The sequence below is a fragment of the Manacus candei genome, unplaced genomic scaffold (assembly GCF_025592945.1).
Source record: "Manacus candei isolate 608988 ecotype Guabito, Panama unplaced genomic scaffold, ASM2559294v1 h1tg000015l, whole genome shotgun sequence".
Taxonomy (NCBI): Eukaryota; Metazoa; Chordata; class Aves; order Passeriformes; family Pipridae; genus Manacus; species Manacus candei.
In genome coordinates, this window is record NW_026138063.1 from 2,357,096 (window position 1) to 2,380,055 (window position 22,960).

General features: G+C 43.4%; 1 long non-coding RNA gene across 1 annotated transcript in view; it reads left to right on the forward strand.

Moving 5' to 3' along the window:
* LOC127468595 (uncharacterized) overlaps positions 1-22,960 on the forward strand; it is a 101,079-nt gene that overhangs the window by 52,008 nt on the left and 26,111 nt on the right. The window lies entirely within an intron of this gene.

Sequence of the window (22,960 nt, forward strand, 5' to 3'; positions counted from 1 at the left end):
ACATAAATTATGGCTGGAGGGATCTTACATATTCTAATGGGCTCAGACCACGAACTCTTGAAATTCTGATATAAATTCTGAGGCTCCCATTAATTATTCCCTTTCTTTTTGAGAGCTGGTGGTGGCAGCAGCATGAGAGATGTGCTGTGGGTGATGGTTCTCCCAGTGACTCACTCCTGGCCTCGAGCAGAGCACTGAATGTGTCGGGGGCTCACCTCAAAAAAGGGCCAGTGTTGCTTTTCTCAGGGTAATTCTCCTGAATTAACATCTGAGAGATGCTTCCAGTTCCTAAAATAAAAGATGCCTCCAACAATTCAGCATTTGCCAGGGAAAATCAGAATTCCTACAGCTGATGCAAAAGGAGTTTGAGATCCTGCAGTGCCCTTCTGTTCCACGCAGAGAAACCCTGAGTTTCTTAAAAAATGGAAGGGGGAATTGATTATACTTTTTTGGAGTTAATGCTGCAATCAAAGGAGGATGACAGTGAATTTGTTATGTTAGAGACACATTATACCTCTGATATTCACTGCAGCACCACCTTTGGGAGCCTGGGATAAATGAGGACTTTTTAGTGGCAAATCTTTGGGTGTTGTGAAGGTTTCTGGTCACAGAAGTGCTGCTTTTCCAGGGATTTCCTTTCAGTGGGCACAGCTGACCAAAGTGCCTCTCCAGCTGCAGCCCCTGAGACTTGTCATCCCCTCTGGAGGTGACTCCAGTGAAGATCTCCCAGTGTTTCATGGGAATTCTGAGGCAGGGAGAGGCAGGGAACTGGCACTGGGGTGGCAGGAGGGATGGTGGGAGGTGCTGACAAGTGCCAAGGAGAGGCTTTGCTGTGCAGAGCCATTAATCCTCCTGCTCCTGCTTGATTGCCTTTGGCAGAATACAAGGCTGGGAAGACTTCAGATAAATCAAGGAGCTGGTTGTCTCCTCCTCAGTGCTTCCACAGGGATGTGGAATCAGTGAAGCTCCTGCCTCTTCTGTCCCCTAAGGTGGCCAAGCAGTGGCTTCCCAAATCAGTGAGGTGCAGTTTGTACCAGTGCCCAACCAACACCTAGAACCTGCATTTCCACTTTCTGCTTTTTGATTGTTTCTGATTTATTTTCCTGGGGTTTTGTGTTTGTTTTGATTCGTGCACCTGCTGGGGAAGGTGAGAAGCAATCGTGGTACAAAGAGCTTTCCATCAGGGAGTGAGGTTGGTGCAGTTTTGCAAGTTTTATTGTCTCAACTAGATTCTGAAAGCATCAGAAGCAGCTCCCCTCTCAGCTTTCCTCCCTAAAAAAATAATAGGGAAAAAAACAGGATCATTTTTTCTCTGACCAACCTCCAGCATCAGTTAAAAAACTGAACTGTTAAAAACTGTTAAAAACAGTATAAAAGGAGAAAAATAAAACCCTGGTATTGCTAAGTGAGTGGAAAACAGATCTGTAGAATCCTATAATGGTTTGGGTTGGAAGGGGCCTGAAAGACCATCTCATCCCACCCCTTGCCATGGGCAGGGACACTTTCCACTAGCCCAGGTTGCTCCAAGCCCTGTCCAGCCTGGCCTTGAACACTTCCAGGGATCCAGGAACAGCCACAGTTTCTCTGGGCAACCTGTGCCAGGGCCTCCCCACCCTCCCAGCCAGGATTTCCTTCCCAATATCCCATTTATCCCTGCCCTCTGGCAGTGGGAAGCCATTCCCTGTGTCCTGTCCCTCCATCCCTTGTCCCAAGTCCCTCTCCAGCTCTCCTGGAGCCCCTTTAGGCTCTGGAAGGGGCTCTCAGGTCTCCCTGGAGCCTTCTCTTCTCCAGGCTGAATAATCCCAGCTCTGTCCACGTCTCCACAGACAAGGGGTTGTCAATTGTGGTGTCAGTTGTTTTTCCTCCCCAACACAACACCAAGGTCTGGTCCCACCACAGACCCCGTTCAACTCCACTGCCAAATGCCCATCTCAATATTTTATATTTATTATCAATCTACAGGTTCTTATTAAATACCTTGAGGAGGTGTTTTCCCACTAACAGAGCTGTGTGGAGCTGGAAAGGAGGCATATTGCACCTTCCTGCAGGAAACAAGGAAAGAGCAAGAGATGGAGCCTAAAAGGCCCTGAATGGCACTTTCAGAAATGGTTTCCTTTGCAGTTGATGTGAGTTTGCTTTTCCCATGTTCAGGACAAATCAGCCCCACCCTCACAGGCAGGAGCTGACTGGCTCAGAAAGCTGAAAGTCCTCATTGGAAATTCCTGTGAGGTGTTAACTGAGCACATAAACTCTCCTTGGCTGTTCCAATAAAATATAAAAAAAACCCCCAGATTATATTAAATCCCTGCCTTGGTATAAGGGCAACCACCTGATTCCAAGTAACCCATGGTCAGGGTCATCCATCCCAATAGAGTGTTTGAGGAGCAAAAGTTGTGCTATTGCTAAAACCAGAATTAAAATAAACATACATGTGTATATAGGGAACAAGACTGTATTATTTTTAGCACAGACTTATATTTTTTTTTTGGATTGTTTTGCTTTTATTATCTTTACCCTCAATGCTTAGGCGTGACTTGGCAGTGTTCCTTCAAAGTTTCTGAAATCCTTTTGGCCACGTGGGCTTTTTAATTCTGCTCAGAGTCCTTCAAACTGCATCAGCAGAAAGTGGTCCTCAGCGTTTGCCTCTTGTGGAGCTGGGGAAGAGCCAAATTCTGTCACTTCTGGAAGCAACTCTTTTGGCAGAGCTTAAGACTGAATACTAAAATATTGAATAATTGACATTCTAAGGTGCAAGTGGAGATTTCTCATCGATATGAGGCAGCTGCTCCTTCCAGTGCTTGTGGAACAGGGAAGAGAAATCCATGTTTGGGGCTCTGTTGGAGAAGCTGGTGCAGGTGGAGGGTGGGATGCACACCTAGAAGGCAGTGATTTTATTTAACAAAGGGGAAAGGGACACCAAAATATGGCAAAGCTGGTTGGAATTGAAAGCTATCATATTATTTAAACATTTTAATAGGTTATTTTAATGGTTTGGTGGATGAAAACATTATGGGAAGTGATGCAAGTGGTCAGGAAGAGCTGAAAGATGAGCAGGAGAGCAACGGGTGACTGTGGGAAGGGATTGAAAGGAGCAAAAGAGGGATGGTGGGGGGTGAATATTTGTGATAGAAACGCAGTTAAACAGAAGGAAATACATGGAATAATCAGGTCAGCAGAAGCAAGGATAGAAGGTGGGTGGATTCATTGGGATGTCTCCAGGACATCCCATCCCACCACACCCCACCCAGGCAGGTCCCTCAGCCCTGCAGTGCCTCTGGTGGTGCTCAGGATGAAGATGTTGAGAGATGCTTTCAGTCTCTGATTCTGCTTTCAATTTTTGGAACAATTAAATCCATTTTGGAGAAAACACGTCTCAACCTGCAAAGCAAACATTGTCCATCTAAAACACTGAAAGACATTTGAGTGAAAATGTGGCTCAATTTGCTTGCTCCAAGTGCCACTTCTTTACAAAGAACTAATTTGTGTTCTAAATGCATCCCTTTTCCTTCTTAATTCATATATGATGTAGCCAAAACCACGGGTATTGCAGATGACTTCCTGGTGTTTGGATTCTTTTAGTTTAAAAATCTGTTTTAATACTGCCGGTGGTGATTAAGCACAACCTCCTCCTGGGCAGAAAAGCAGAACTTGACAACGAATTTTCAAGTGATTTTTGTCTAGTTAGAGCTATTTAACTGGAAGTCAATAATATTAGCAGAATAATTAACAAAGTCCGGTTTTCCTGGCCAGTTTTAACACCACCTTAAAAACTGTCTGTTAAACTTTGCCCGCACACTTGAAATTAGTCATATTTTGGAATAATTTATATTATTATATTATATTATTATAATATTATAATAATATATAATATAGCAATAAAAATATTATACAATATTATTATAATATCATTATAGTATTATAATATATTATATTATTATTATATATATTGTGTTACATATTATGTATGTATTATAATGTAATTATAATATTATAATATTAATTTACATTTTTTTGCGTTCCCCCTAAGTGGTGTCTGGAGGTCCAGAACTGTTAGGAATCATTCCTTCCCTTGAAAAACAAGATTTTCCCTGTGAGCTTCCCTACAAAACATCCCTCCCAGCATCCCTAAAAGCACTCACAGATTGAGGACTGTAGGACATCACATATCCTGGGGTGACCTGATGTGATTGAAAAGCAAATATCAGCTTAAACAGCAGCTCTGAGCGATACCAAAGGGATAAAATAGCAGATCCTTTTATACAATCTCAGGCTTCTTGTCTCCTCAGCACAGTTTGGTATTTAAACCAATTTTTTCCAATAATTGAAAATCAAGTTGAGGGGATTCACTCCCATGTGCATGAAGAGGTTGTTGCCATGACCCAGCTGGCTTTGGCTGATTTCTGGGCTCCAGATCCTGCCCCAGCTGGGGAGGAAATCCTTCACAATCCTTTCTGATTGACAAAAATGATGAATCAAAGCCCTACCAGAACTGGCTAAGGGGAAATCATAGCAGTGCAGCTCCAAAGTGCCAGGCAAGGCTGACAAAGAACGCACAGGGACAGTGTGGGGTCTCTGGGAAGAGAATAAAAGGAAAATATTTCGTGGAACCCACACTGCTGCAGTCCTGAAGTCCTGAAAGTCTTCAGCAAGGAAATAGGGAGCACATTTGAGCCTGAAAGCTGAAAAGTGGCAAAAGCTAAGTTAGGAAATTACAGAATCATTTGGGTTGGAAAAGACTTTGAGGTGGTTGAGTCCAACCTTTGGCCAACATCCCCCTTTTCAACCAGAGCAGAGCACCAAGAGCCACGTTCAGTGAGCAAGGATGGGGACTCCACCACCTCCCTGAGCAGTCCTTGGAGGGGAAAAAAGCCCAACCCAAGCCACTTAGACAACAACAACAGCAACCCTCCCTGTGTGGTGGCAGTGAGCAGATGGCATCACACCTCACGGCCTGTCCTTCCTGCGGGGGAGCTCCTTCACCTGCGACCTCCCCGTGACGTCCTCACTCCTCCACCACCTGTCCCCTCCAAAGCTGCTGGAGCTGAGCAGCATGGCTCCTAATTTCGTTTATTTTCTCATGTAGCAAAGAGGGAAGGCTGAGAAAGCTGGGAATGGGTCTGTGCCATCTGTACAGACGCGTTTGTAGAGAGGAGCGCTCGCCTCCCGAATCCAGCTCGTTAATTCCCCGCTCCCGCTTTTCCTCTTTAACTCGCAAACTGCAGCTCCTGTCAGTTATGATTCTCTTCAGGAAAGCTTTGAAACAGTCAGAGAAGAGCCTCTTTTCCCCATTTGCTCGACTATCAAGGCAGTTTGGAGGAGGCAGAAGGGGATTCAATTTAGCAAGCTCAGCTCCTGCTGCAGATGTCAAAGCACGGAGCTTGTTTGTCATCAGCGTTCGGCAGGGAAAGTTTGCTCTCGAAATCACTGCAGAAAACAACCTTTGCTTGTATAACAAGCTTGCTTGGCTCCTGTATTTTCAGACAGATGAATTCTTTCCCCAGATCAAATAGTTGAAATACAATCCCTCGCCAGGTAGAGGAAAAAACCGTCATCGTCTGCATCTTTTTCAAATAGAGCTGAAAAACGCTTCGGGTTCTGTGTGGGCTTTTTTTCCTTCATTTTAAGATCACTGACTGTGCTGCTCTGGCACTGGCAGGATCAATGATAACAAGCATGTCTAGATAAGACATCAAAATTCCCTTTTACTGGTAGTTAGGACTCGGTAGAGCTGCAGTGCTCCCAGGATGTTCAGCGGTGTGTATTTATTTATGGAGCATTTGTTTATTCATTTATATGCTCTAATGAAAAAAAAACCGAGTGCATTTGGTAAAGAAAAGAAGTTTTCAGAGAGTGTTTCTAAAACATAAGCCAGTCCTGTGCTTTTTGCAGTGATTGTGGGTTGTTTCCTGCTGTATTTAGAGAGTTAATTAAATTTTGACCTTTCATGAGGCTGGACTGGATCTTAGAGGTCTTTTCCAACCTAAATGATTCTGTGACTCCGTGGCCAGTGGGACTTTTTCCTGAGTAAGGGAGTGTTCAGGTAGCACATCTAGGGAGGGACTCTGGCTCTTAAATCCCATCCTTCATTTCTTGTGCTTTAATTACCTGTGATCTGGAGTGATTCAGTGGCAGTTAAGAGAGAAAAGGTGCTTTATAAATAAGTAATTTTCCTGCTGAGAGTCCCAAAACATTGGTTTCACAGCCTGTTATTAACACAGGGTCGTGCTGTTCAAATGAATTTTAAGCTACACTGAATTTTATACCTTGTTGTTATAAAGATCATGAACTGCAGTTATTTCAGTTTGCAGAGGTTCAGCTCAGTAAGTTGTTGGGGAACAATTTTATTTTAAACTGAGGTAAAATACAACCCAAAGAGGTTTCATTTGTGTCATTAAAGTCCATTTCAAGGTGTTATCTCAACAGGCTTTATTGGAAAAGGAGTTATTGTTGTACCTTGGGGGAGGTGGTACTGTCCAAACCATGACTCAGGCATGTGCTGAACTCTGACTTTTTTAGGCATTAAGCTTGGAAGAAAAGGTGACAAAAGTGAAGCTAAAGGTCAGGAGCACCTCCATTCCCAAGGTGTGTGGTCATGGAGGTCCAAAGAAAAGCCAGCCCTAAAGGGATGAGTTATTATCATGGATGGAGGCTCTTTTTGCTACAAGCAACTTTGTACGTTTTCACTTTCGAATCATTAAATTTTTCTAATACCAAAATTCAATAAACCAAATCCTCATAAAACTTAAGGAAACTGAGTGCCCAGAGGCAGATTAGGATTTATTGGACTGCTGGGCTGTCTGGCAGAGCAGCAGCTGGGAGGTCCAGATCCCACCTGAGCTCCGAGAGGAAACCATCCGGCTCCTGCTCCTGCGAGAAGGATCCTGAGCGTGAAGACATTTGCATCCAAGAAAATTAATTGTTGGCTCTGGTTTTACTTACTGAGCTTCCCCCTGTGAGGTTCAGCAGTTTTGCAGCTCAGAGCCGTGGGATTTGAGTGACAAGCACTGGGAGAATTTTATCTGCTGGAAAAACATCCCCACGATCCCAACAAACACCGGGAGCTTCCGACAATCCGTCTCCCTCGGCCCGTTTCGCTCGAACGCGGTTGGAAGGTAAGAACAAACTTCAAAACGTCCAAATAATCCTAAAAGCTTCTTACAATGGCTCACTGCAGAGTCCCTAAAGTCTTGATATAACAAAATTTATATTGGATGTCAAAGCCCAGCGACTGATTTGTAGTTGCATTAAATCTAGTGCAGTCCTGGAACAAAAATCCAAGGAACAGGCACTTTCTGCTGCTGAGTGTTCAGTCTGTAATTGCAAAGAGTTTCTTCTCCTGTTCCTTTGGAAGTAAAAGGGCTTTTTGAGATAATTTTCCAAATGTTTCAATTAATCTCTCCCCTGTGCAAGTTGATTTAGAACTTCCCCTTGGTAATTAATACACACGTAAAGTACGTTGGGTAGCCACTGTTTAGCATTTCACCATTTCCAACCCTGACAGAGGAGAGAAAAAGGCAAAGCAGTTAATAATTCACCTAATTTAGAGTCAACTACACAATTTCCAACAAAAGGCATTTAAATGGCACAATTTGGAATTGAATTGGCATCTCTGGTTTTCTAATTTGGAAATGGGTGAGGACTTTAAGATTTGTGATGTGTTTACAAGGGATTGTTCATAAGTGCAGGGAGAAGCAGTGCCTGCCCCATCCCTGGAAGGGTACAAGGCCAGGTTGGATGGGGCTTGGAGCAACCTGGGCTAGTGGAAGGTGTCCCTGCCCATGGCAGGGGTGGAATTAGATGGTCTTTAAGGCCCCTTCCATCCCAAACCATTCTATGAGGATTCTAGGAAGCGCTGAGGGTGTTGTGACATTTCCCACATCCTTATGCATTTTACCTTCATCTTTAATGTTGTAAACTTTGATCAGGAGTTAAAAGTCCACAGGAGAGCCAAGAAAAACCCAGGAGGACACCCAAGTTTCTTTGCCACTCTGAAAGTATTCCCAGCCAAACCATTGGTACAAACTTGGACATGAGGTTGGACATCAGGAAAATTTCCTTATGGAAGGGGTTGTCAGGCACAGGAAGGGGCTGCCCAGGGAGGTTTGGAGTCCCCATCCCTGGAGGTGTCCAAGGAAGGACTGGCTGTGGCACTCAGTGCTCTGGGCTGGGGGACAAGGTGGGCATTGTGCACAGGGTGGACTCAGAGATCCTGGAGATCCTTTCCAACCTGAGTAATTCTGGGATTCTGTGACATGAGTCTCCCAGAAGCTCAGCCTTCCTTCACAGAAGGCACATTCCTCCCACCACAAGCTCTGTTGGGGCTGCATTTGGGCTGCACAAGGTCTCTTAGACAACTAAGATCCAAACAAAACCAGCTTTTCCTGACGTTTTTCCTTGCTGGAATGAACAGCCAGCTTGGGAAATACAAACTGGTAGATAACACACAGAATTGCTTAGACTGGAGGCAAGTTTCTAACCTGGTGTAACGTTGTACAGATGCACCTTCCTTTGATGCTCTTCAAAACCACAAATTGGGTTTTATACCAAGGCAGCAGCCCCTGACCCACAGGAGCCCCACACAAGGTAATACCTGCCCTCCCCCCAATAAAAATTCAAAGTTTTAACTTTGACAGAAGATTCTTTTTGTCCATGTATGGATTTAATATATGATTTAATCTCCAACTACACTATTTTCTTTCTACCCTGCTATTTCCATGAAAGGACAGAGATTAGGAGGTCTGGTTTTATTTTATTTAGATGTAAAAAAGGCAGGAATTGATATGTTTTGCCCAAATATGATTGAAGCTGTAGAGCAGAGCGCTATTTACGTGCAGAAAAGTGAGACAGGAGTGGTCTTTTTAACAGAAATCAATTCAGAGTGGGAACCCAGAAACACTTTGAGAAGGAAAAGAAGTTGTTTAGACCCTCGTTTGCTGAAGTTGAGTGAGTTTGCAAAATATAATTTATTTTTTTTCCATAGTGATGGGTGGAACTTTGCAAAATAGAATTTATTTTTTTTCCATAGTGATGGGTGGAGCTTTGCAAAATAGAGTTAATTTTTACTACAGGGATGGGTGGAACTTTGTAAAATAGAATTTATATTTTCTGTGGTGATGGGTGGAACTTCTTGTTGCCAGATCACCATCCCTGGGAGTGTTCCAATCCCAGCAGATGTGGCACTTGGTGCCAGGGTTTAGGGGACGTGGTGGCATCAGTCGTAGGTTGGGCTTGGTGATCTTGGAGGTCTTTTCCAACTGGAATGATTCTGTGAAGAAAACACAAACATTTAAGGGAAAATAAACCCAAAAGAAGCACAATACAGATCCTAATTAGCCACAACCTCATTGCCTTTGGGGAAAATTAAATAATCACAGAATCACAAAATAGAAGGGACTTTAAAGATCATCTTGTCCCAACCCCGACATATTTCACTAGACCAGGTTGCTCAGCTGAGTTGGATGATTGCATTTTTAAATGGGTTTAGCAGGTAACATTCTAGTTAACAATGGGTTAGTCATGTTCAAGTGCCACCCAAACTGGGAGTAGAAATAAGAATTTCCTAAATTCCTCTACAAATACACTGTCCTAAAAAAGTAGGCTAAAACCCAAGGCCATTTGTACATTGGAAGGTTCCCTACCAGAGCTGCCAGATCACTATTAATTTATTTGGCAGCTTTTAGGCTGAGCTGGGATATTAGAGCTGTCATTGTAAAATACTTCCATTTTTCCTTCGACACTGCTTTGAGATGCTCCTGCTTTGAAGTTGTGTCAAAGTAGCTCTGAATCAGGAGAAACTTTAAAATTTTTTTAAGTTGAAAGTCTGAACAGCCTCAATCTGCTGCATAAAATTGTTCAGAGGATCGAACCTCCTCCTCCTCCGGTCCCCTGGAGCATTCAGTCGCTTTCAATAAATCTCTTTTAATAATTTCTCACTTGTCCTTATTATTACTAACAGCCAGAGCATCTCAAGGCAATGTCAGAGTAAAGGCTTCTTCCAGATGCAGGAGTGAGGCTTATTTGAAAGTTAACATGAAGGCAAAGTAATCCAAATGTGAACTTTTGGGGGAAAGTGACTTTTTTTTATTGTTTTTTTGCCTGAGTTTACAGATGCCTGGTGTCAATGCTGTCAAAAAAAGTCTCCGTTGCTTTGATTTCCAGAAGTTACATTTCAGTTTATCATATTGAGAGTGGAGTTTTTGGAGGTCTGTTTGTCTCAAGTTTAAAGTTTTGCTTTTATTAGTTTTTTTTTGTTATCCAGAGGAGCTGCTTTCAGCATCTGCTGGGAATATCTGCCATGAAATAATTTCTGAGGGATACAGATCTGGGCTACTTGGCTGTGCCTCAGTCCTTCAACAAAACATCCCTGACCACAGCTTCCCATTAAAAACATCCTGTGGGTTTGGGGAAGGGATTTTATTTAGTTTAAATACCTTGAATTAGTTGTAAACCCCTTTATTGATCTCCAAAATGTTGGTGGAGAAAAACTGGAGAGTGCCCCTTGTCTTCGGCTGGGTGCCAGGCTGGGCCAAATTTCCAAGGAATTTATTCAGATAGGGATAGAAAACTAATTCCTAACTCTTACCTAACTTATCATCTGAATAAATAAATGTAATTTAAGTGGATCAAAACAAAATTGAGGTGGATCAAAACAAAAGTTTGGCCAACAGGTCTTTCAGCACCTCTTGTGGGGTTGACCCTTTACTGCCCACACCACAAACCTCTTCCCTAATCCTAATTCTTGTGGGTTCTGTGATCCAAACGATATTCTCTGCCCTAAAATTCATTTCCTAGTGAGCTTTTTGTTTAAAAATGTGGCAGCTGAAGAGACACCCCCCCAAAGCAATTGTAGCCAAAGTGGAAAGATTTCTTCTCAGGACTGTTCTGCTTCTGAATTTTCAGTTGTTCTGTTAATAGTGGGAACTACAGAGCTGGAGAAGAGGCAAGAATTTAATTTCATCAGTATATAAAATATATAAAAGTAAAATTTATAAAATATAAGTCTGAGATAATATTCTCTGCTCTTCTTTCCCTGAAAAACCTTCCAAATCCCCAATGAAATCATATTATCTGCAGAAGATGGTACTTCCTGTAGGAGGGTATTTGATAAGGACAGACAGAATCAGGAAGAAACTCTTCATTTTTGGTGTTCCTGTGTTGTTTTTTTTTTTTTGTTGTAGGACTGCCAGGAAGTTTTCAAGCAAGGTTTGGGCAGAGCAAGAGAAGCCAATTCTCCCTTTATGGTTGCTTTTTTCTCATAAACAAACACTCAGCTTTGCTCCCAGTCTATCAGAGGAGATTTAATCTATATAAACCCCTTGACAACTGCAGTGATAATTTCAGCCCCCTGCTTTATGAGATTATAAAAGGCACTTTACTCTCACCAGCCTGAAGAGCTGGGTTTGGACAAGCTGCAGTTGATGATCCAGAGGATTCATTTTGAGGCAAAGGGAGATGCTGAGGCTTGGTGGGGTCTTGTGACCGAGTTACATGGTGTGGTTTGAAAAAAAAAACAACACAATTTTATAGAACTCACTGGTGCTATAAGCCAAATAAAAGGATCTTTTCGCAGTGTAGCTTTCAAAATATAACTATTATAATATAAGTATTATAATACAACTAGTGCTGGTGATTGGACAGGGTGACAGGAGCACGGGGAGGGGAATCACCAGGCTGCATTTAATGAACAATAATATAAATTGCAGGGTGTTTGTACAGGAAACAGCAGTTTCTTACCCACAATGAGCTTTTCCATCGAGCAATTTGGGGTTTGGCCTCTTTGTCTCTGATCCTGTGTGAGGCTGTGGGGAATCCTCCAGGCTTGGGGGATTCAGAAGATTAAAAGCAGAAATCTATTTTGCCAAGAGCCCTCAGGAGGGAGGACACCAAACATGAGGTGTCAGGAAACCTGGGGGGGGGAAACAGGGACATCTTTGGTCAAATTTGGCTGAACTGGGTCAAAAAGACTTCAAAGGGAAGGGGAGGAGGCTTCTGGAGGGGGAGAGGGATGTCTGAGAGACTCTCTGTACCTCAATTCCTCGGGAACCAGGGTAAAAACACATCAGGTCTCCTCTCAGGGTATTGATTTCTCGAGGGGAAGGTAAAGTCTAATATTTAGATTTCTTTCTGGCTGATGGGACTCTGACTCATAATGAGAAAAGACAGGGAATGGGAAGTCTTGGAGAAGCTGCAGAGGTACCAGGGCAGTCCTGGAGATGCTGCAGATGGTCCAGAAACACGACAATAGGGGCAGATAAATCTTTTAATTAAATATTTCACGTATCAGTCGTAATTACTTCCAATTAGCACTAATGAAGTAAGGACAGTGCAAACAAGCAATATAATCTGGTGATAAGCATTTTTTAATTAATATGAATGGCAGGGATAGTACTAATTGAGTCAGTTTAGGTTTGGGTTTTTTTTAATACTTTCCTGTTGAAAGAGTCTCTTATTTTTTGAGCTACTGTCCCCTTTCCTCACCCATTTCCTCTCCCTTTTCCTCTCCTATTTCTTCTCCCCTTTCCTCTCTTTCATCTCTCTTTCTTCTCCCCTTTCCTCTCCTCTTCCTCTCCTCCCCTGTATCATTATTTTCTAGTTGTAATTAAAATATCTTGAGTATTCCAAACTCACTTTTATCCAAGACAGAATAGTCTCAGGTTTATATTTTATAGATATTTTTTATACATTCTCTATACTGATGAAATTAAGTTCTTACCTCCTCTCCATCATTTTAGTTCCCATTATTATCAGAACAATTGAAAATTGGAGGTTTGTGAGGCATAATAGTAAATTCACTGTGCAATAAGGAGACAAGTTCAAATGCCAAACCATCAAACAAAATTTGAAATCTTGTCCTCTCAGATATTGACATTCTTTATCAACATTTAAGATTTCTTTTCAGGAATCCTGGGCACGGAATATTTTGCAGATGGAGAATTCAATATATCATTGTCTGCAAAGGGTGGCTTTGCCAGTCTGAATAAAGCCTTCAAAATAATCCTAAATCACATCCAGAAGATTTATGTGATGGTTTTCTCTGTAGCCATTTCATGGAGTGCAGGATGGAACCATCAGATTTTGATTCTGGCCTGGGGTCTTTGAGACCCAATTTAGCCTCTCATGTGCTATTTTGGTTTTCTGTTCCAACTGCTGATTTTTGTACCAATCCAACCCTTCTTTAAGATTTGGAGGGGAAAAAAAAAAAAAGGGTGATTTTTACACAATTTTCTTGGAAGCTGATCCAGGAATTGGCACAAGGAACTCCTCCACCTTTTGCAGAGCAGTGCAGTTGCTGGGAATTTTTAGGGAAGAAATCACCACGTCTGGGATTAGCCTGTAAAGTTTGAGGGGTGGGAGCACCAACCAGAAACCCACTCCTGGCAATCACAGTCCTCTCACCGGCGGCAGAATGAATCTGGTTTATATTTTAAAGGTCAATAATTCCCTTTGATTTAATTTAATCCCCTGCAGTAGCTGTGGGACCTTAATGACTCCTGGAGATGCAGGAGGTCCAGGTCCATTCCCTTCCTTATCAGCACGGGGGAGATAATGCACAACTGCATTAAAACTTGAGAAACATTGATTAAAAAGATTGTAATTTTTTTTTGGTGCAGCCTCATTTGCTCTTTTAAAAGCCATCAGAGAGGGTAATTCCATCAGACCCAGCCCCTGGATCAGGGTGACGCTCTTAATTCCCTTTGCTCTCTGTGGAATTTGGGAACATTAAGCCCATTTCGATATCAGCCCTTGCACAGGAGATCATAAGTCTTTCTGTTCCTAAACCCACCTATTTTAAAAAGGCATTAGGAGATGGTACTTGAAGAGAGGCAAAATAAATGAAATCATAAAAATGAGGAACAATTATTTTCTCTGCCCGTTCGAGGCGAGCTCTGTCATCATAAATCATCAAAGTGTCCAATTTTGGGAGCTGCAGGGACCTGTGAGCAATTCAAAGGATTTCAGGGAGCAAAATGAACCAGGAGAGAGCAGCAGTTTTATTAAAGTGCCTCCATTTCCAAGACAGATTGTGTGGTTAAGTGGCAAATTGGGGAGTCTATAAATAAAATATGTAAGAAGCAGCAGACTCCGAGCTCCTTGTTTTTTCCAGTTTGTCCCTCTCAGTAAATATGTTTTAAAAGCTGCCTGTGGGTTGATAAGACTTGTCTTTTCGAGTCTGTTTGAAATGATGTTGTGTCATCTCAGCACCAAATCTCATTGTGCTGGTCATATTCTATAATAAATGTTCAAATAAATGTACTTGCTCTGGTTTATACCTCCATGGGCCCATTGGTGCAGGTAATTAGACCTAAAATCCCCCCTCTTGATGACAACTCACAGCTCACAAATAGAAGATACAAGTAGAAAAGTGTGATTTTCATTTGGTAAGTTGCTAAAAGGGCTTTATTTTACAGGAGATACCATCGACCTAAATGAAACAGGACTAGAGAGGAGGAGGAAAATGACTCTGAATTAGATTTATTGCTTTATTTTTAATACTAAAAAACTTCTTTTTTTTTTTCCCCCCTCTCATGGGATTGATTAAGATTTGCTGAGAAATTTAGGGAGGGAACTGAGCCCTGTATGATCCACACAAACCTCGTGCTCAGAGTCCTTCAGAAAGAACCACCTGGATTTTTCCAAGTGGAAAGCCCTTAAAGCTGAGTTTGTTTGTTTCCTGCATGTTGGTCTTTAGTACAGGCAGGAAAAAAGCCCCAAAACCAAATAAATAAAAAAATTATTTAGCAATAGAAATCAGATTTAGGCAGAACCAGGAGATCTGAGACAATTTACCCAAGAAGAAGTATATTTAATGGAGTCACTTGGTGCTGAGGGAGGGCCATTTAAAGATAAAATGAAGACTTTAAGTCACAAAACAACCCAGGAACTTCCCAGAGTCATCCCAACTGGGCATTAAAAGGGCCTGGAGAACTTTAATGTTTCTTAATAAGCTCTGGTGAATAATGAAAGGTTATTTTCAGGATAAGAAACAGGAAGAAACAGATGAAAACATCAAACAGGAATATATTTCATATGCTCATTGCACAGTGTCCCACCCAAACGTGAGATTTTGGGAATGTGATCCTAAGATAAAGAGTAGATTCCCTGTATCTTTAGGTATAGGAAAATGAAAATCTTGTAACTTAAAAACTTAAAATTTAAAAATACAGATTGAACCGAGGTTGAAGTTCTAGGTGGAGAAATTAAAAAAGAGAGAAATTTGGACTATGTAAGAAATTGTCTGTGCTGGACCTGATTTTCCAATTCTGTGCTCCCAGAGCTCCCTGGGTGTGCAGTGCCATGGGCTGCCCCAAACCAGCGTGGCACAGCTGCAAACCCCTCTGGAGGGTGTTTTGGAGCTGCTGCTGGAGCTGCCCCTGCTCCTGCAGATGGGTCATGGCACAGCCCTGATGGCATCTGGTGCCCAGGGCTTGGCTTTTCCCTCCCTCCCCCAGCCAGGAGCTGCAGCTGGGCTTTGGGGGAGATCCAGACCTCAGGGTTGGAGGCACAGGAGCAGAGTGGGAGTGTCCCTGGCACTGCTCCACTGCAGGAGGGTCAGTGCTGGAGCCAGAGCATCCCTCACCAGCTCTGCCTCGGAGGCACTGCTGCATTTATCCCTCTCTCCACCAGCTATTCCTGAACCTCTGCAGTCTGTGTGTTAAAAGGCAGTGCTACAAATGCTATAGAGGATCACTAAAATGGATTTGGAAATAGGAAATCTCCTTTCAGTGCTAGGAACGAGTTTGCCAGGTGAAAACTCTGCTGCTTGTGTGCCTTGAACTCTCACAGAATCAGTTGTTTGAAAGAATCACGGAATGGTTTGGGTTGGAAGGGACCTTAAAATCACAGAATTCCACCCCCTGCCTTGGGCAGGGACACCTTCCACAAGCCCAGGTTGCTCCAACCTGGCCCTGGACACTTCCAGGGATGGGGCAGCCACAGCTTCTCTGGGCAACCTGTGCCAGGGCCTCCCCACCCTCCCAGGGAAGGATTTCTTCCCCATATCTCATTTTAACCTACTCCTTAAGCCCAGAGCCATTCCCCCTTGTCCTGTCACTGTGTGCCCTTGCAAAAAGTCCCTTTCCAGCAGAAAGGAACAGGAAGAAACAGATGAAAGTGTCAAACAGGAATATATTTCAATTTGATTACGTTGCCCATATAGTAGCAAAATATTTATATATACACTATTAGGGGAAGGGCACCTACAACTCCTTTTTTACCTTTTTTACCTTTGTAGAAACCTCCATTTGATCAAAGAGGAGTGAAATCCTGCACTGCTGCAGGAATATTGAATAGTGCCAAGATTATTTGGAACTTTCTGTAAGAGGTGCTTCCCGTAGAACTCGAAGGGCAGAAATTCTGTAGGTTTTGTCTCCTGAAACTTCCAGAACTGTGTATTATAATGTGCAAAACACACCTCTGGTGTACTCACCATATCTTCACAGCTCTCCTATGACCAGACCTTTCCAAAAGTCTTTCAGACTTTGCAAAAATTAGGATTGAGCAGCTGGATCCAGGAGATCTGAACTGATGGTTCTGGTCTTCTGATAGGGGAATGGATTTTCCTTATACTGGGCTGAACTGAGTGTCCCACAACATGTTTTTTGCAGCCCCAGGTTGGAAAATGGACCTTTGTGAGGTCACACTGTGATGCTGTTTGTTGTGTGGAAAATCAGACAAGAAATTACTTCATTTTCTCTTGTTTTAATCCCAAATTTTGTACCTTCACCAAACCCTGAGGCTGCCTGGGGTCAAAAGAGGTGACTGATAAATCAGGGTGTCAGAAGTGCATCACGAAAATTTTGAATTTCAAATTGCTTTTAATTAATCTAATTAAAATTAATTGCTTCTGCTTCTTTGGAGAGTCTAGACCGGGGTGAGTATTTTCAGCTCCCACATCCAGCCCTTCATCTCCCCTCGTTTGCTTTGAAGTGAGTTTTCACAGCACTGCCATCAGCTAAGAGGGATGTATTAAGGAAGTGGAAAAGGCTCTGCTTGTCTGTCACATCCCAAGATGTTTGGCTGGATTTTGTAAACATGGAGTTACCAGAAAATTATTCACTAAGGGGAGATGAAATAAAAAAGGTAAAACAGGTGTGAAAGCTCTCGGGATCACAGAACACTTCTCTTTCTTCATTAGTGATAATATGGCCATTGGCTGTCTACACATTCCTGGTCGTAGATTTTGATAAATTTTGGGTCAGACAGTGAGTGAAAACTCAATATGTTTAATTTTGCATACGTTTTGCTGTTTGAGTCTGAAGTAAAGCCACGACTTATTTAAAAATAGGGCTGTTCCCAATGATTGGCAGCTGCTCCAGTTCCATGAAACTCTTTGGAAAGGCTGGATCTTGGCTGAGGACAGGATTGGCTGCAGTGGTGCCCATCAAAAGGGAGCCTTTGCCAAGAGCTGCCACGTGTTGCCCTCGGAGATGCTGCAGTTCCATGAGCAGTAGATGATTCCTGTGGTACCTGTGCTGTTATTTAAGGCACAACAGTGACCTTGAGCAGGGATTATTGCAAAGCAGCTGCTCAAAAATGCCTCTCACGTGATGGAACTGTGTCAAAAACAATAATGCACCATCTACACAGCTTAATTATCATTGAACAAACTTTTAGATATTCGATGACAAGATATTCTTTACAATTTTCTAAGGCTAAAAATCAAGAGGGTTGTCGAGGTAAGACTTGAACACCATAAGGAGACACAATAATTTAAAATTCACGTTCATTTGCCTTTCACTGCCTTTAATTGTTTTCTTTATTTGGATTATTATTAAAAGGGGAAAAAAAATCCGGTTTAAGGGCTTCTTCTTCTTTTCACAATCAATGTTTCGCCCTCTGTGGTCCTGCAGCGAATGAATTATTGTGGATTTATGAACATATTAATCATCTCCATGGAAACACTTGGCAATTTCACAGCGCAGGAGTTTGAGTCCCCTGCATGGCAATGAAAAAGGGAGGATCTGAGGGGAGATAAAACACCCCTTCAAACTCAGGCTCAGTCAAAGTTATCAATAACCACTGTCTACTCCTGGTCTGGGGGAGAAATCAGCCCTTCACCTTTGCAACCTGCAGGCAACACCTCATATCATGTATCCTACAAAAGACTCAACCTGCCCTCCAAGAAGGGCTTTGTAAGAGTTAATTATTGTTTTTTTTTCCCCCTGAAATGGTGTCATTTGAGCAATCAAGTCTCTGGTTGTGTGTTTTGCAATGGTTTTGAACTGGAGACCTCAGCAAATGAGACATATTCACTGCAGAGGGAAAAGTGAAGGCTGCCCAGAAGAGTGGATCAATAAGACAAATATCAGGTGTTCAGCATAAGGGGAAGGAGAGTAAAGAATAAAATTTTAAAAACATGCTGTAATACAGCAAAACTTAAAGAGGGAGAAAAAATAGTAGGAAAAAAAAACCCTCAAATTTTTTTAACCAAGACATCCTGGAATATTGGAACATTCTGTAAGATTGTGGGAACGTTGGTGTCCCTCCTCTGGACTTGCTCCAGCAGGTCCATGTCCTTCCTGTGCTGGGGAACCCAGAGCTGGGAGCTTTTTGAAGAGGAGGGAATTGGACAGCCATGAAATGTGTTGTTCAGGGGTGTTTCCCCCAGTGGAATGACTTCTCCTGGTCTGCACCTGGTCTTGTTAAACCTCCTGAGATCCCGTGGAATATCCTGTTATCCCAGGTAGAGTCCAACCTTTTATTTTTAAATAAAGTGTCCAGAGGGATGTGTGGTGGTGGTCCCTGCCCTTCACAGAGGGTTCCTGGCAGGTGGGTGTCTGGAATTCCCTCCAGCTGAAGGAATTCCCCACCTGTGGGAGATCTGTGCTGCAGAGCAGGAACAGCTGTTGCCAGCAGAGCCCCTTGGGAAGGAGTAGGCTCTGGGAAGGAGGTTTATCAGGAAAGGAAGGCAGGAAGTAGGGAAAGAAGGAGCAGAGCTCTTTGGTAGTGCTATGGAGTCTGTGGGAAGGAGCAAACAGAAGATTTGGGTGTCCTTGGGAATGGGAAAACTGCTGCTTTCAAGGTAAGAAGTCCAAGTTGTAAAAGTCTCTCCCAGAGCAGGAGACTGAGGATGAGTTTACTCCCTCTGGGATGTTACTGTTTTTTGGCTGCTGTGGGAGAGATGATCTCCCAAGGGTTGCTAAATTCAGCTGTTTCCAGTGGTATATGAATTCCCAGGATCTGTGTTTATGCCAGGAGACCCAGCAGGCTCTGGTGGGAGCACAGTGCTGGTGCCAGGGTGGGAGCTGGCTGTTTGCCTTCCCCTGTGCTTTGGGAAGCATTCCTGCGGGAAGGAGGTTTCCCATTTGTGCCTCAAATGTTGGGATGGTTTCCCACCAAATTTTCCTTTCCTTGGTTGAAGGGTGGACACCCCAGAAAACCCTGATAAGACAGGCAACAGCTGTCCCTGTGGGTACAACACCAACCACTGAACTTCAGAGACAGGGCAGCTGTTCTCCCAGACGCTGGAATTTTGCATGGAAAAACACGACCATTCCCTCAATCCGACCACGGATCAGGAGGAGAATGAGTGACACCACCACTGGTTGTGTTGTCAGGGAATTGTTCAGCTCCCTCAGGAGCTCAGCTACACAATCAGTCACTTCCCACAGCTAAAACAATGCAGTTCCTTGGCAGCTGCCAACCCAAAGTGCCAGCTGCCAACTTCTCCGGCTCGGGGGATTTTTAGTTTTCCAATTGCACATGGATTGGGGTCACCCAGCACCTCTTTCTTTCCATAATAACTTTGATTTCTGCGTCTCCCAGGGCGTGACAGGCGAGTCAGCACAATTGCTGGGATGAGAGCTCTGTTAACAGGGAAATCATAACTTTTGTTGGTGCAGCAGCACTTCTCAGAGCTTCTAAATGAGATGGATAAAGAGATTAAATAACAGCAGTATTAACAATTTATATATTATATATATTACCAATTTTTATATTTTTGTGTCTTTCTTGTCTTTCTAGTGAAAGAGTATTAGTCTTAGTATTTTGAGCTTCTGAGGATTTATTTAAGGCTCTTGGTTTAATGTTTCAAAAGTCACCAGCAACAAGGAGCTGCTGCACCTTGCTGCCCTTGGTCTTTGGGAATTGATATTCCTGCTAAAAAATCCTCCCTGTGAACCTATTTCAGCAGAGTGGATATTTCTATACCAGTAGTCTGATAACTATATATGTTATGATATATAATGGGGATGGAAAAATATTTGTCTGGAATTCTTTCAACTCTGCCTTTTTTTCATATGCAGATATTTTACTTGCATAACTCAGTTTAGGTCGAGGGAAAAAATCTGTGATGCAGTTCACTTCCCAGCTTTGATTAACACTTTGTAGGTCTCCAAAGAGGTCTCTATGCCATGTTTTCAGTGTTTTAGCAAGTGTAAATTCAACATGAAGTCAAGGAGGGATTAGGTAGCCTGTGCTAGACACGGCAGCTGTGGTGGAAAGGAGGCAGAGAGATGAGAATGAAGAGTGTTGGTGAGATGAAGGGTTAACGTGCCCTTGTGAAAATAAGGGGCTTATTTATGCCACATGAATATTTTGTAACATCAGTGTCTGCTTTACTGTTTAATATCTTGCTCCTGACCAGAAACACTTTTTAGCACGGGGGTTTTTGCCATGCAGGAGAGGGACAGTGAGGTTGCCTCGTGCTCGGGGAACTGTGATTCAGTGCTGTCTGTGCAACCCTGTCTTGCCTTGTGGGCATTCCTGGCATCCCAACCTGGCTCTTCCCACCAGGAACAGCACTTCTAATTATGCCAGTGAGCAGAAGCAAGTCTCACACTGTGGGTCATGAATTAATCACGGGCTTGGGGATGGCTGGCTGCTTCCCTGCTCGCCCGTGTGCAGGGGTGCACCGAGGGCTGGCAGAGAGGGAAGGGCCCTTGGCTGGCAGGAGTGCAGCTGTAGCTGCTGCCCAGAGAGTAGCTGGGAGGTGGGATGGGCTGGGAACTGCAGGGCTCGTGCTAAAATCCCTCAGCCTTGTGCCTGCAGGGTCGTTGGCACCACTTCTGCTCAGCCCTGGTCGGTGTTGGAAAGGGGCACAGTGGAAAAGGACTTGGGTGGTTCTGGTTGGCAGCAGCTGAACGTGTGCCCAGGCGGCCAAATGAAAAATAGTGTGGCCAGCAGGGCCAGGGAAGGTTTTGTCCCTCTGTGCTGGGCACTGTGAGGTCACACCTCAAGTCCCGTGTCCAGTCCTGGGCCCCTCGTTGCAAGAAAGACACGGAGCTGCTGGAGAAACTCCAGGGAAGGGAACGGAGCTGGGAAGGGGCTGGAGCAGCAGGAGCAGCTGAGGGAGCTGGGGGGGCTCAGCCTGGAGAAAAGGAGGCTCAGGGGGGACCTTCTGGCTCTGCAACCCCCTGACAGGAGGGGGGAGCTGGGGGGGGTCGGGCTCTGCTGCCAGGGAACAAGGGACAGGAGGAGAGGGAACATTGCACCGGGAGAATGTTTAGATTGGATATTAGGGAAAATTTCTTCCCTAAAATGGTGGTCAGGCATTGGAAGGGGCTGCCCAGGGAGGTTTGGAGTGCCCACCCCTGGAGGTGCCCAAGGAAGGCCTGGCCGTGGCACTCAGTGCTCTGGGCTGGGGGACAAGGTGGGCACAGGGTGGACTGGATGATCTTTGAGCTCTTTTCCAACCTTAATGATTCTGGAATTCTGTGTCTGTTTTGGCCCTGGTGGGGATCAATGCTGTTGGTACAAAGGTGGGGACTATGCAGTTTTCTTTCTGAGCTGACCAGTGGGTTTGCCCTGGGTACAGATTTACTCTCTTGAGATTGCCCATCCTTAACTCAGATGACTGGACTTGATCTGTAAGAGTTGGGGAGGATTTAATTGATGATGATAATCCAAATGGAATAAATTTTTTTTCTTCTACTCTTTTTTGTGACATTCCTCTTTCCCATTTTGATGACTGTGATTGCAAGGTTCTAAAATGTTTCTCTTTAGATTTTAATCAAATCTTTCCTACATTGATGGCTTTCACTTCAAAACTCCATAACTGGGTAGATTTTTTTGAAGCAACTGTAATAATTTGGTTACTGCAAATCCTCACAGAATGAAACCAATCTTACAGAAACATTCAATGACAAAAATCCATCTTCTTACATTACTGTGTTTCAAGGTCTGCTTTTCCTCAGTATTTCCCAATTTTGACAGTGTTATGCAAAAATTAGTGTGTTGAACTACATCTGGTGAATCTCCAATCAATGCACAAGTATCTTTAAGAGACTTTCCTTTTTCTTTGCTTTAACTGTGTTAAACTTTGCACATATTGATATTGAACCTCAGGGTCTGCTTCCCTTGCCAAATGGACTCTGCATTCCATGACATGCCTCAAATATTTGTTCTTTAGAAACAAGGTGGACTTCATTTGAACTTGCCATTTAGTTTGTAATGCCAAGAGAGCTGTATTTTAAGGAATAATAAGGCAGTTGTGTATTTAGTTCTACCTTTTTGCCACAGCTCTCAGGCGCTGATGGTGTCCACTGAGGTATAAATGAGTTCTTTTCTATAAGGAAACCAGGAACAAAACCTCATTTCCTTACCTGTGGCCTCATGGGCAGGCTTTTGGGTCTGTGAAAACTCCATTGCTTTGGTCTGTTGGCATGGAATTCTTTCAGGAGCTGGGAACTAAAAAAAAAACACCAAAGAAAAGGGGAATTGGAGAAGTTTCCCAAGAGAGTTTTTTCTCTTTTATGTTCTTTCCAGCTCTTCTGAGCTGGGTTTTGGGTGGCATCTGGAGAAGTGCTGCTCTTTTATTGGGATAAAAAGGCAGTTTGCACTGGGAAATTAAATGAAAAAGGAGGGAGATCTGGATTATAAAGAAGTGAACTAAAGAAGCCAGAAACCCAGGAAGAACTTTGCAATAAATCCCAGAATGGTTCAGGTGGGAAGTGACCACCAGGGTCATCTGGTCCAAAATCCCTGCTCCAGCAGGGTCTTCTTAGAACACATTGCACAGGAT